At 43.8% G+C, this 15,240-nt stretch overlaps 1 protein-coding gene and 1 long non-coding RNA gene across 2 annotated transcripts in view; both read left to right on the forward strand.

The window, feature by feature from the left end:
• The window catches only part of LOC119161814 (uncharacterized), a 477,337-nt gene that overhangs the window by 211,424 nt on the left and 250,673 nt on the right, over positions 1–15,240 (forward strand). The gene's annotated exons all lie outside the window — the stretch shown is intronic.
• Positions 128–5,143, forward strand: LOC142776604 (uncharacterized). The gene is made up of 3 exons (XR_012887665.1): positions 128–538; positions 625–702; positions 4,943–5,143. It is a non-coding gene; the product is annotated as an uncharacterized LOC142776604 (long non-coding RNA).

Below are 15,240 nucleotides of genomic sequence, written 5' to 3' on the forward strand. Positions count from 1 at the left end.
TCTCTAAACCCTGTCTTCGGCGACTTAATTCTCAGCCATTTCGACAGACGCAAAAAAAAGAAAAAATTTTAATAGTAAAGATTTCACGTAGTTTTAGATACTTTCACAATTACCTTGTGCTGTTTGATTCGGGTATAATATAGCACTGTGGCTGATGGGATTACCATTTTCAGCGAATTCCATGATAAATCAGTTATTTCGCATGAACTTTTTGTTGCTAATGTCAGCCACCCTATACGCATCAAATCAATTTTGACCAACAGCCATTTTTGAGAATATCACCCTCTAGAAAATGAAAAAATCACTTCCGCACCGCATATATCAGCCCATTCAATACTAGAGAAGCGCGCATTTGCGAACCGCTGTTTCGTGAATTCACACTGAAATTCAAGCCCTCACCGAACGCAAGTCTTCCTCTCCAAGCGAAAAGAGTGGCTGCTTGATACAAGTTATCCTGCTCACGTGTTCCTGTCGGCGGCGGAAAAGGCGTTAAAGGGACACTGAAACACTTGTTTAAAAACGAGGTGATGGTGGCAAGGTACGTAATTTTGTGCCGCGAACTCAAAAATAGAGTAGAAAATTTGCCTAAACCAACGCAAATAACTTTATTTTGCCAAAAACAAGCAACAGGCGCCGCGGACGCCATCACGGGTCTCGCCGATGCTGTGATTGGTCGCAGCTCCATGACGCCACGTCATGAAGGTAAGGACAGATGACTGCACCCACCGGCAGTCAATGCCGCGTTTATCTGTTCAGGCGCTGCGCCGTACTCCCTTCCGGGCGCAGAATTTAAGCGCCTTCTTCTTTTTCTAACCACTACCACCACCAACAACACTATCTGTTGAAATCGGTAACTTGCTGTAAGTATAGCGAACTGTGAAAGTCGCACCGAGTTCGCCATACACCCGTATATGTTCCTGCTGTTCGCCACTTTAAGGGTGACGACTCAAACGGCCCAAAAAAGCGAATCCCAACCGGTCAGCTTTACCCACGTAAAAATATATACTGGCACGTATAAGATACATGTCAGTGCTTAATTTCACTGTAGGAAACTGTTACAAACGAAACGCGCACCAGCGGATATGAAATTCACGAAGAAACAGCAGCATCGGCACCCGCTTGTAGCCGCGTCCTGGCACGGTCCACAGAAGGCGCGTGTAGAGTGTAGAAACATCAGCTATTTGTGAATTTCACAGTTCAGAAGGCAGCGTTGTTAATGCAGCCAGTACCATAAATCGTAGTGGGCAATTAAGGCGCACGCAATGAGTCAGTAAACTACCGCGAGAAAAAAAAAAGAAGCCAGATAAGTGCTGCTTTTGCAGCAGCGGTGATATGTGCTCTGAACTGCGCTGAAATTCGCACAATTATAGTTTGGCTGATATATTGTGGTTCTGCTTTTTAAAACATCGCCACTTTTTCAATGGAAGCGAAAATGCTGTAGGCCCGTGTGCTCAGATTTGGGTGCCCTGTTAAAGAAGCCCAGGGGGTCGATATTCCCAGAGCCCTCCACTACGGCGTCTCTCATTATCATATGGTAGTTTTGGGACGTTAAACCCCCCATATCAATCAATCAATCCATACCGTCACTTTTTCTACATTCTGCCCAGTACTACAGTGACGATGAGTAAGTGCAAACGGCATATTCGCTGCGCTAAAAGCATGTGACTGTCGTGCAGAATAGCTAATTTAGATTATTCGTACTGATATCTTTGTACACGTGTTTTCACCATAGGTTCTCATGCACGCACTGCTTGCAAATGGGGAAAGACGACTGCTGCTGCCTCGAAATTCGGCAGATTCGCGACCACCACAGCGGGCTTCATCTCGTAGGTTTGGAATATTTTCTGTTAACTGCAGCAGCCCATTTTGCAGCCACCATCTAATCCCGAGGAAACTTGTAAAAAGTGACCTCATCACTATCGTAAGTGCTGCGGCAGCCGTAAGCCCCACAGTAAAAAAAAAACACCAAGCGAAAATATCTCGGCATCGCGGGTTTACTTCAGCCTGGCAATACCACCACTAGTGAAAGTCGGATGGCTAAAATCTCTAATCAGAAGAAAATGGTGCAATGGCGAAAATTCTTATGAAATGGCCGAATTGATGTTTAACCAGGAAGCAGAAACAAGGCACAACCACGAAGTAAACAAGGTGAGCCCGCTGAGCCGACTTAGCGACGCAGGTGGCCCGGCGCAAAGTTGCCCACCTGGCGGTGGCTCGACCCTGACGGTGACATCACCTCTATATCTCTCCCATGCTCCACCCTTTCGCGCGTGCGGGCCGGCGGGGTGTTCCCTCGGTCAAAGTTTTTTCACTTATAGCGCCATTGTTTAATCGAACCTCGCGAAAAAGAAAAAAAAACCCTGTTGGACATGTTGTAAGAGGTCGCGGATGCCGAATTCGCAATAAATGCACGAATTCAAAACCTCTTCCGTGTTCCTTTAAGGAAGCCAGAAGACCCGGCAAGCTCGAGTAGGCGGAATTGAGATAGGCAAAAAACAGAATCTGTGCCACGCATGCACGAGTTATTCCCCTACATGAAGGTGGCGAGAAAAGCAGAAGTGGATGTGGTGTTTTCCGCTCCGCAAAATGTCTGCAGCTACTGATCCTTTTCACATGAAATGAAAATAATGCACAAATACGCACCAGTGGTCGTGCATGGCTTGTGCACAAAGTGTTGTTAATCGCTTTCCATTTGCGCATGGCAAAGTGTATATCGGGGAGACAGGTCTTAATGATAGGTTTCAGATAGCCCAAACAGAATCACAACCATTACCATGATGAGCATGTGTGCGTGCAGTGCAGTGACTACGACTGTCAACCTTTGTTCAATGAGCGTGAAGTTCTGTATACAAACGGTGGAAACGATGCACGAGAAATTGTCCAGGCCTGGTTGATGGTTAGAGAAAGTGCTTACTGGCAGAGCGCGCCATCGACTGCTTTAAGCGCAAAGGAAGTCGGGTATCTGAATGGTGCAGGCACGCACTTCTGATAAGGTTTTCTTGCTGTTATTTTCTATTTTCATCACTAAATTATACGTTTCCAAAATAAAGATTCAATTTTGAGTGGTACACGTCTTTTACTCTTTGTGTCGTTCCTTTTTTATCAGTTTTATGGTTTCATTTAGTGTACAAACTTCGTCTACTATCACCGCTAGCTTTGCGTTAAAGTTACTCAGTGCATGTAGGTCGTTTCGCTCGTTTCAGGGGCTTTCTTTGCAAAAGAAGTGAGCTGTTAGCCAAAATAGGCAAAGTAAGAATTACAGTTGACTGTATATGGTATAAAACTGCAGCGTGCTGCTTCAAAATGAAGCAACAATTTTTAGAGTTCTCAGTTGCGCCGCTGCGGTGGTCTAGTGGCTAAGGTACTTGGCTGCTGACCCGCAGGTCGTGGCATTGAATCCCAGCTGTGGCGGCTGCATTTCCGATGGAGACGGAAATGTTGTAGGCCCGTGTGCTCGGATTTCGTTTCACGTTAAAAAACACCAGGTGGTCAAAATTTCCGGAGCCCTCTCATAATCATACGATGGTTTTGGGACGTTAAACCCCCCATATCAATCAATCAAGAGTGCTCAGTGTGCACTAGCTCTTTGTATACTTGTACGTTCTTCTTCCGCGAACTATTGACCTGTTCATTCACGCTCGCACTGAAGGCGTTCTTTTTGTCAGTGTTTCGTGCTTGAGCAGTGCGCTACAAGCTTTGAACAGCTTGCCATTCTTCCTGGGACATCCCGATTTTTCGCGGTCCCATTCAGTGCTTCGAACTTGCGGCGAAACTACTTTTTAAATTCAATACATCTCTGTTAAGAACTAAGACAAGCGTGTACATATGTCATGTCACATTTTAACACAAGTGCTAGGTCTTTCTTTCCATTCAAGAGAGCCCCGCCGCGGTGGTCTAGTGGCTAAGGTACTCGGCTGCTGACCCGCAGGGCGCGGGTTCGAATCCCGGCTGCGGTGGCTGCATTTCCGATGGAGGCGGAAATGTTGTAGGCCCGTGTGCTCAGATTTGGGTGCACGTTAAAGAACCCCAGATGGTCTAAATTTCCGGAGCCCTCCACTACAGCGTCTCTCATAATCATAGAGTGGTTTCGGGACGTTAAACCCCACATATCAATCAATCCATTCAAGAGAACTTGCCAGTATATATAGCATAAGAGGTGCAGTTACCAAAAGCTGAGATTCTTCAGGTTTTCCGGCTCACTTTATTCCAAGTGCCAGCCTGAATAAGCTGCACGCCATTGAAACAATCTGAGGGCCAAGCTATTTGATCCTTCTGTCAAACATTTAATCCAAGCGCCAACATATTTATTCCAAGTGCCAACTTAATCAAGCCATGAGTTTAATCCAAATGCCACCGTGTTTATTCAAATTGCCAATGATTTTAAGTCAAGTGCCAGTCCGTTTAAACCATGCAAAAAAGCAAAATAAAGGCGCAAAAAACGGCAGTGCAATTTCAATGCAGTTCTTACAGTTTAAAAGACAATAGCTGGAAGGTAGAATAAATCATTATTGTTGGTGTTCGCTGATAGTAATCGTGAAAAAGAAAATTACCGCCATAGTTCGCTTAAGCCATGGTTAGAGTGCTTATACTTTGCTATGTGGAAGTTTGTATAATAAGTGCTTGGTCCAGGTGGAATAACTTTAATGAAATTTAAAGATGAAGCAGGAACATATCACTGAATATTTTACAGCGCAATGAAAATTAGTGTTCGTCACTAAGTTCATAATTGGCTTTGGCACACACTACAACATTACATGACCGGGACAGGTCATGTAATGCGAAGGACAAACTATGTTAATGGGATTGCCGGATTAGATACCAAGATATTGAAAACCTGGCCGTGGGAGTGATCGGTCAAAAGCAGCTACATAATCGAGAAATTAGGAGGCCGCCGCGGGGAAGAGTGAATTGGAGATAATTTCAACATCTTTTTGTCTTGCAGGGCGCATAAAACGTAGACTGATCATCCTGATGTGGACAATGGACGTTGTATCGTATAATAATGTTTGGTCTTATCTTTTTGTTCAAACCAAATAAATGTTTCCAATGATATGAACAATACGGATTGTTCGTTTAGCTTGATAGTTTTGTAATGTACTTGGCCAAGGAGATAAAACGAACACAGAGGAAACAAAACGATAACAACGCGCATTTGTCCTTAGCCCTAGCTTTCGTTATTTTGTGTACGTGTTTTTTACGCGGCATTAAGCCTCTCATCGCACATGCATATTGGAAGCTTGTGAATTTCTGTCACACACACACACACACACACACACACACACACACATATATATATATATATATACATATATATATATATATATATATATATATATATATTATATATATATTGATATATATACATATATATATATAGCCCCGCCACGGTCGGTGGTCTAGTGGCTAAGGTACTCGGCTGCTGACCTGCAGGTCACGGGATCAAATCCCGGCTGTGGCGGCTGCATTTCCGATGGAGGCGGAAATGTTGTAGGCCCGTGTACTCAGATTTGGGTGCACGTCAAAGAACCCCAGGTGGTCAAAATTTCCGGAGCCCTCCACTACGGCGTCTCTCATAATCAAGTAGTGGTTTTGGGACGTTAAACCCCAGAAATCAAATCATATTGATTGATTGATTGATATGTAGGATTTAACGTCCCAAAACCACTATATGATTATGAGAGACGCCGTAGTGGAGGGCTCCGGAAATTTAGACCACCTGGGGTTCTTTAACGTGCACCCAAATCTGAGCACACGGGCCTACAACATTTCCGCCTCTATCGGAAATGCAGCCGCCGCAGCCGGGATTCGAACCCGCGCCCTGCGGGTCAGCAGCCGAGTACCTTAGCCACTAGACCACCGCGGCGGGGCAAATAAATCATATGTCATATATATATATATATATATATATATATATATATATATATATATATATATATATATATATATATGAAAACAGTGAAGTGCTAACATAGGACCCGGAAGTAAAAGTTAAAAAAAATCAAGCACGTAGGAAAAATTGTTTTGTAAAGGACTGACGTTTCGGCCGCGAGACCAGCCTTCGTCGGAGTGATGTGAACATGCGACGGTAACGCAATATAAAAAGGCCAGTAACGTATCATAGAGCTGTTAATGGCTGACAAGCGGTTGTTAAAAGCACGTGGGAAACAGTGCGCGTGATAAGACAAGAAAACAATGAGATTACAAGCGTGCGAAGACGAAACGAATAAAAAATCATTAACAATGAGTAAAAAATTATGAAGCCACATAACGTGTGTATCACTGGCACAAACATCAATACACGTCATAGGTACAATTGCGAGCAAGTTATCGATAAACATAAACGCGGGTATAACATCTTGTCATGATCCGACAACAAAGCTGAAAGAGGGAACTAATCTATCTGCGTGAAAGCATAGCGGCAATAATAGCGGTGGTAGTCAAGGGTGTTTAGGAAGCTAAATGGGTAAAAATGAAAGTTTGCCAGCGCTTTCATTCATACCACAAGTGACCGCTTTAAACTTATAGATTAAATACGATTCTCGAAGCTCTCTTTCGTGGTGGGAACGGAAACCCGATTGAAGGATTGTAGCTGTAATACTGTCAAATGAGTGGCCCGGAATGTGCACGTGTTTTGATAGCGGAAGGTTAGGAATGGTGGCAGCATGACATTTGTGGTTGTTAAAGCGATATCTGAAGGGCGTTTTGGTTTGTCCAATGTACTGTAATTTGCAGACGGAACATTTGAGCAAATAGATGCAATTGTAAGTGTCACACGTAAAGTTTCCTTTAATTTTATAGAAGAAATCAGAAGCAGTGCTTTTAGCAATGTGTGACGTCGTCATATGCGCGCAAACCTTGCATCGTGGTTTTTTGCAAGGTCGACAACCAACATTATCGGGAACCCTTGTTTTAGATAAAGTTAGGATGTCATGCAGATTGCGAGACCGTCTGAAGACTACCCGAGGTGGCAATGGTTTTGGGAATTTTTTTTATTTGGCCCCATAGTGAAAATGAACTTTTATCTTTTATAGCTGATTTCAACACTGTTCACCAATCTATTTCGTTTTCGCATGAATAGTCTCGTTCTACCGTTAACTTTCTGGACGTCACAGTTTGCATCTCTGACAACAAACTAACCACTAGGCTTTACAGGAAACCTACAGACAGGCACCGTTATCTTCCCTTCAAAAGTTCACATGTTAAACATTGGAAAACCAGTATACCGTACAGTCAGGCGCTTCGCTTTAAGAGAATTAGCTCTGAGCAGTCAGACTTTTATGCAAACTGCGTAGAACTCCGCGAATCTTTGATCCAGCAGGAATACCCACTCCGCATTGTTGAGGATGCCGTCAAAAGAGCCGATGCGCTGAATCGCAAGGATTTGTTCAGCGCTAAAAAGCAACCATCCGTTCCGGCACAAAGTAATCTAGTTCTAACACACTCAGCATCGGTGCCAAACGTTTCCTCAATTCTCAAAAAACATTTCAACATACTAGCGCAGAGTGCTCATCTTAAAGTAATCTTTCCATTGCCACCTGGGGTAGTCTTCAGACGGTCTCGCAATCTGCATGACATCCTAACTTCATCTAAAACAAGGGTTCCCGATAATGTTGGTTGTCGACCTTGCAAAAAACCACGATGCAAGGTTCGCGCGCATATGACGACGTCACACATTGCTAAAAGCACTGCTTCTGATTTCTTCTATAAAATTAAAGGAAATTTTACGTGTGACACTTACAATTGCATCTATTTGCTCGAATGTTCCGTCTGCAAATTACAGTACATTGGACAAACCGAAACGCCCTTCAGATATCGCTTTAACAACCACAAATGTCATACTGCCACCATTCCTAACCTTCCGCTATCAAAACACGTGCACATTCCGGGCCACTCATTTGACAGTATTACAGCTACAATCCTTCAATCGTGTTTCCGTTCCCACCACGAAAGAGAGCTTCGAGAATCGTATTTAATCTATAAGTTTAAAGCCGTCACTTGTGGTATGAACGAAAGCGCTGGCAAACTTTCATTTTTACCCATTTAGCTTCCTAAACACCCTTGACTACCACCGCTATTATTGCCGCTATGCTTTCACGCAGATAGATTAGTTCCCTGTTTCAGCTTTGTTGTCGGATCATGACAAGATGTTATACCCGCGTTTATGTTTATCGATAACTTGCTCGCAGTTGTACCTATGACGTGTAGTGATGTTTGTGCCAGTGATACACACGTTATGTGGCTTCATAATTTTTTACTCATTGTTAATGATTTTTTATTCGTTTCGTCTTCGCACGCTTGTAATCTCATTGTTTTCTTGTCTTATCACGCGCACTGTTTCCCACGTGCTTTTAACAACCGCTTGTCAGCCATTAACAGCGCTATGTTACGTTACTGACCTTTTTATATTGCGTTACCATCGCATGTTCACATCACTCCGACGAAGGCTGGTCTCGCGGCCGAAACGTCAGTCCTTTACAAAACATTTTTTCCTACGTGCTTGATTTTTTTGAACTATATATATATGGTGTGTGTGTGGGGGGGGAAAGAAGTGTATACCTAAGGGCTCCTTTTCTGTGTTTTGACAAAACAATAATTAGATATAACACACAATAATACCAAGGAATGTATAGCGGAAGTTATTAGACCAAGTTGTATTGTACGTGTGAAAAAAGAAAAGTGGGTGAAAAGATATCTTGCCGTGGGCGGGAACAGAACCGGTGGCCTTCGAATATCGCGTTCGATGCGCTACCACTGAGCTACCATGGGGGCTGAACAGGTGGCCTTTGAATATCGCGTTCGATGCGCTACCACTGAGCTACCATGGGGGCTATCCTCCCAACCCCTTTATTGGGTATATGTGAATTTGAACCAGGTAGTAGGCAGGCGGCCGGTACGGACACCTATGCTCGAGCAGTCCAGCTTCTACAGCTCGTGCACACGCTCTCGCTTCGCACCAGAGATGGTCCCACTAGTCAGTGCCTTGCGAGTTCCCCACTACTATAGATGCTAGAAGTTTTCCTAGTGTCGTGAAAGGCGCGAGTCATGTGAAATACTTTGCTGTGCTTCGGTAGGTGTCGCCAATGCTCGCAGGCGGGTGCGCTTTTCTGCGGGCGCTCGCAAGTGAGGGGTGTTTTCTGTCGGCCGCTACAGTGGGTTTTATTTTGCGAGCGATTGCAAGTTCGAAAAAAACAGGCGTACAATTACGTATGAGGTCTCAGCAGCCTTCCAAAATAAACGAGCGCATTAAAACGACGATTGATCAAATAAAACATCCGTGCAAGGGTGTTGACTGACAGGATACAGAAAAAAGGTCGTGCGCTAGGGATGCGTTTCTACATATCTAGACTTCGTCCCTCCTGCGCTGCTGTTTGACCCAAATTGATAAAGGCTACGCAAGCAGCCACAATAAAATGATTTTTTTCTTCAACGGGAAAAGTGACACCTAAATTCCCACAAATGTAAGAAGAGGAAATGATTGCAATATGTTCGTCTTCTGCACACAGCTTATTGATGCCCTACCAAATCGCACATAATGCTCTAGACTAACAGTGTATAATGAGCACTTTTCAGAACCTGTTAAAGGGGCTATTTATGTCATGCCCCACCATGGTGGTCTTGTGGTTATGGCGTTCGACTGCTGACCCGAGCTTCGCGGGAACGAATTTCGGCCACGGCGGCTGCATTTTCGATGGAAGCGAAAATGTTTCAGGCACTTGTACTTATATTTAGGTGCACGTTAAAGAACTCCAGGTGGTCAAAACTTTCGGAGCCCTCCACTACGGCGTACTCTCCTAATAACATCGTGGTTTTGGGACGTTAAACCCAAGATAATATTATCATTATTTATATCAGGACGAAGGAGTGTACATAAAAATGCATGAAGCAGCTACGCTAGACAAAATATTATCCTGCGGGCATCGCCTCAACTTCGGGAGCTTTTGCTTTTCCTTTCGCGTGTTTCGGTCGATGTCCTTTGCTTTAGCAATGAAGTGTAGCCGCAACAGCCACAGTTAAGCGTGCATTGTTGATGCAGGCGCGTTTTTTATGTCGAGACGCACTTCTACGTGACCTGAGGGAGTGTGGAACTTCGGCTAAACAAGCACACCTTCCACCGTTGTGACCCGTGCAGACCGTCCCTGTATGTCTGTAAGGCCGCACATGCTCTTGTGCACGCGATGTCACCACCCGCTATGGCAACAAGATGTCGCGCCGCAGAGCTAGGCCGGTCGCTCACGTGCTACACACAGATGTGACGAGGCTGTACCTTGACACGCTAGCGTGTCGCTAGAAGCGCGAGAAACAAAGCCACTTTCGAATTACCACGGATACTAATTTTGAACGTGCAGCCACCTTGAAAACTGAAAGCATGCGCAGTTCTGCAAACCTGTTTCAAGGTGGTCTGCGTGCTTGCATGGCCGCCCAAAAACAAAATTAAGTAAACGGCGCTGGCCTTGCGATACGGTGACTTCCGTCGGTAGCGGCCAACAACCAATACTGTGCTTCAGGGGAAAACATCGCGCTCTTTGTATGCCGCTGAATGAAGTGATTGATATGTGGGGTTTAACGTCCCAAAACCACTCCTGAATAAATTGAACACGCCTAAAGAGATTCCCGAGAGGACAGAATCGGAAGGGATGCTCGTTCTACATATTGTACTGGCACAACCAATGCATCGGAAAATTTCAATACTGACATACCAATATATTTTTAAGAATACCTGAATGCAGAAATACAGATACTCTAAAGTACGTATGACATTTTTGGAATATTGCCAAGCCCTGCCACATTATTATCGTTATTGTGAGGCGTAACACCCCAACAATAAGTCAGTAATTTCATTTTCACTCCGCCTGAACAAAATTTACTATCAGTCTCCACGTACCTTGCCAGGCAGTGCGTCTGCAGAATAAACAACGGCTGTTTTAGAATAGGCAGTTGGCTAGTCATAGAGAAAAGAAAGATAAGTGCAGTATGTTGCATTACATTTTAGAAGCCAGAATAGAAAGATGTTGAGAGCACCTTCTCACCGGGCTGGTACGCTTCAGCTCAATTGCGCATGCACTGCTGACGCAGCAGAATTAAAGCAATGAAAGCACCTAGAAAGCGAGCTTCGTGGCACCCAGCTGCCACCAGGTGACGGACGAGCAGCAAAACATTTGTGCCGATCTAGAACAAAGGGGCTGTGATGGTCGCCTGTTGTGTGACCAGGTGATGCTTTCATCATCATTTCAACCTTACTGTGATTCTATTCAAAATACCCAGCTTAGTACTTAGCTAAAAGGAACACTAAAAAAGTCACAGCTTTGCCAGAAAGGCGAAGCAAGGAACGCGATAGCAACCAATTGAAAGGTCACGCTCAGAATGGAAAGCAGATCAAAACATGCCTCGCGTTCATCACGCACAAATCACGCACAAAACGTACTCACAGGTAAGGATGCACGAGAGTAAGCGTCTCATTTGTTACTTTGCTGTGTCCGAAAAGCGCGCGTTTCGCAAACGAAGACTGCATTGATTGCAGTGACATTTGTCCACCCGGTAACTACAGCAAAATCGTTCCAGGTAAAGTCCGAGGCCAGCCAAGGCGTACGACTTTCCTCTCCTCGCCCCCACGAGATAAGGGCGCTTGAGGGAGTATCGCTCCCCTTCTCTAAGCCGAGCAAAGTACGCGTAGGAGATTATAGCGGGTGCTGCTGCGTGATGTGGTGACGCACGCTCATTGCGCCTTTTTGCTGGTAATGCTAAAAACAGAATTTCCCCTCTTCCCCTCGATATGCTCGTTAGTATCGCTGTGTGGTAAATATAAGTAGCTTGCCGCTTGAATGGTTAAAGAGGTGCTCCAGTGTGGCTCAGTGATTAACGCCTCAAGTTCATAGTGCAGAGGTACCGCGTACGGTTCTACGCACCGGAGTGTTTTTTTTTCTGAATTTTTTTTCTTTCTTGCGTTTTCATATATACGTATACATATACGGTGCATGACATCGACGTCAACGCCCGTGGCACAATCCAGCAAAATTAGTCCATATAGTTGCTATAACAATAAAATTATGAACCATCTCCTCGAAGTGAACCACAATAGAATGTGAAGCAGCAGCTATGCGCACGCCGTTGACCAGGCTCAAACGGGCATCGAAGCGGGTGCTGGAAGAACGGCTTGAAGCGAAGCTCGGTGTACACTTAACTCGAGTAAACGTTTCTCTCTAAACATGATGCCTCGTTTCACACTTTTGCAGTACGTGCTCTTGTCAGGCAGCAGAGTTTTGTTAGACCTTCGATTGTAGAACCAGCAAGTGAAAGTGCCAGTCAAATGCAACCTAAAATCTTGAAAATGAATGCCATTGCCTGGTCAATTCATGGGTGATGTTAATACCTTGCCCCACCGAGGAAAAGGTGTTGACAATACCAGTGAGAACACTGGCAAAGTGAATGCTAAAATAACTGTTAAGGTATCTGAATAAATTTACCTACCATTGCATACTGCCTAATAGTATTGTAAGTGCCATTTCATTTTGGGGCAGTGCCATCTGTGTATGCAGGTTTTGCTATCTGCAGTTGTAGCAGCTAAACATTCATTTCATATTGGTACAGAAACCCCGAGTGCTTGAGTGCCGTGCACAACACTGTGCTTTGCATCCGTTGCAAGCACAGTGAAACGCTGACAGATCCAACAACATCTCCCAATGATCTCCAGCTGGCCCTATTGTGTGTGATTTCATCCTATTTTTTCCATGTGAACTATTAATTTCATGACTCCTAACACTCTACCTACTCCAATTGCGTTTCCTCTCCGTTGGTAAGCATTCTGTGGCTGTTACTGTCGGCCAGTTGTCTGCTGTTCTCATTTACGCAGCCAGTCCTGGAATTTTTTTTTGCTTGACATCGACTAGAGTTTCTGGAACTCCTGTTTCTTCTCTTAGCCTATTTCCCACCTTTGAAAGTCTTAATTGTACTCCTATTATTTTGCATTCCATTACAAGCTGCGTGGTCCTCGTATTTTTTGTAGCTGTTTTGTTTTACTCCATGTTTCAGCGCCATGTCCCATATGCAGTGGTTGTATGCTCTCTATTTATTATAGTGACCAATTTTGTGCCATTATTTGTGCAAGTCTGCCGAATACGTACCAGCTGACTAGTATTCCTCGGTGCACTTATTTGTAGTTATTACGTTCTCCCATTCGTGGATGTCCTAGGGGAAGTGTCAATTTTTATGAAAGTGAACATGGGAGAGCGTGGCCTGTGAGCTCCGGCGGCTGCTAGCAGCGCGTTCAAGTGGGAGCGATAGAAACCACAGTCTTTTTTCGCGTCATCTCCCGGTGAGCAACACAACCATGTGTTGCTGATATGAAACCAGCGCCAAGATTGCGACCCCCTCCCTCTTCAAGGTGATTCGCGGGCGCTGGTAGTCACCTTGAACGAGGAGGGGTTGCAAGCCTGCCGTTCTATATCAGCAACGAATGGTTGTTTTCCTCGCCGCGAGATGACGCGAAATGAGACTGATTACTATCGATCCCGCTTGAACGCGCTACAGCAGCCACCGGAGCACGGAGGCCACGCGTAGCCATGTTCCCTTTCATAAAAATGGACAGTGTCCATAGTGTATGTAGAAGAAACCACAGTGACTGTTTTTCGCTATTCAACTATTTGTATTTCTCCAGATAATTATTTATTACCTTTGTCTTCGTCATATTATTATTGAGGTCTGCACTACTGATTTTTTGGTTAATTCCTTATATTTTACCAATGCTTGCTCTCATCACTGAGAAGTACAATGTCGTGTGGAAATCTTAGGTTGCTTACCCCTTGTTGATTATCCTTCTTTCCTGCTTACTCCTGTTCTAGCTGTTTAAATACTTCCTCAAAGCATGCAGTGAACAACAATGGCGATATCGTATCACATAGTGCGACTCTTTTGCTGATCGTGATTTTATCGCTTTTGTTGTGAAGTATCAAGGTAGCTGTGGAGTGTTTGTGGATGTCGCCTAAGGTACTGTCAAAGAATTAAGGTATTGCTTATTGGTTTGGGACTTTATAAACTACAGATATTTCTCCTTAGTCAAATGCATTTTCGTAATCATTGAAAGCTAAATCAAAGGGTTTGCTTCCAGGAGCAGCTTTCTCGCTTACCTTATTTATCACATCAATGTGACTCATTGTAAAGTAGCCTTTCTTAAACTCAGCTTGTTACTTTGGTTAGTTTAATTCAAGTGTTTTTCTTATCCTATCTGAGATTTTTTCTTAATCAAGCTGATGCCCTTACAATTGTTTATGTAGTTAACTCCCTTTTCATGTGTATAAGTATTTCATGCTTTCAGCCCACTGGGTTAGTTGTCATTTCCAGGCACTGAGTCTAAAGCGTAGCTAGTTTGTTCTAAAAATATTATTCATACTCTATCTTTATTTGCATCGAAAGTTTTACAGCAGGTGCAGGTGTGAAGCAAATAAAACTCGTCATCAAGAGAGATAACGGAAAATGATAAAAAAACAGATTAAAAATGAGAGAAAAATAATTAGAGAAATCAAACGGTAAAAGAAAAAACAACACAAAAATGAAAAAAACAGACAGGGAAAAAACAACACAAAGAAAGAGGTAGAAAAAATAGTGAGGGGTAAATGCATCAAACATACAATAATAATTATTGGGGTGTAGCGTCCCAAAACCACTGCGTGATTATATGGAATGCTGTAGGGGAGGGCTTCGAATATTTCGACCGGATTTTTAACGTGCGCCTAAACGAAAGCACACGGGTCTCAAGCATTTTCACCTCCATCAGAAATGTGGCTGGCGCGGCAGGTATTCAATCCATCCCCCTACCAGTCAGCAGCCGAGGGCCTTAGCCATTAGACCACCATGGCGGGTCATCAAAAAATTCAGAGACACAGAAACACGTGGTTAAGAGAATAAAGAAACCCACAAAAAGGGCGAAAAACATAAAAAAACATGAAGAGAAAAGAAAAAAGAAAACTGAAAATAAAGGGAAAGAAACTGGGAACAGCAGGGAAAGGCAGAGAAAGTGATACAAGCGAATAAAGAAAGACAACGAAGGGTGTAGAGGTACTGAAAAATACTCAAAATTACAGAAAAAGAAGAACACAAAGGGACAAAAATTGAATAAAAAGCAGACACGAAAAAGTATGAAAAACAGAAAGCAGGAGCAGAGCAAAAAGGTAGACAAAGTAAAATGGAAGAAAATCAGAGAAAAAGTAAAGACAATGAAGTAATGATACATAGGGCGAGAAAAATAAA

Source organism: Rhipicephalus microplus, chromosome X (assembly GCF_043290135.1).
Source record: "Rhipicephalus microplus isolate Deutch F79 chromosome X, USDA_Rmic, whole genome shotgun sequence".
Classification (NCBI taxonomy): Eukaryota; Metazoa; Arthropoda; class Arachnida; order Ixodida; family Ixodidae; genus Rhipicephalus; species Rhipicephalus microplus.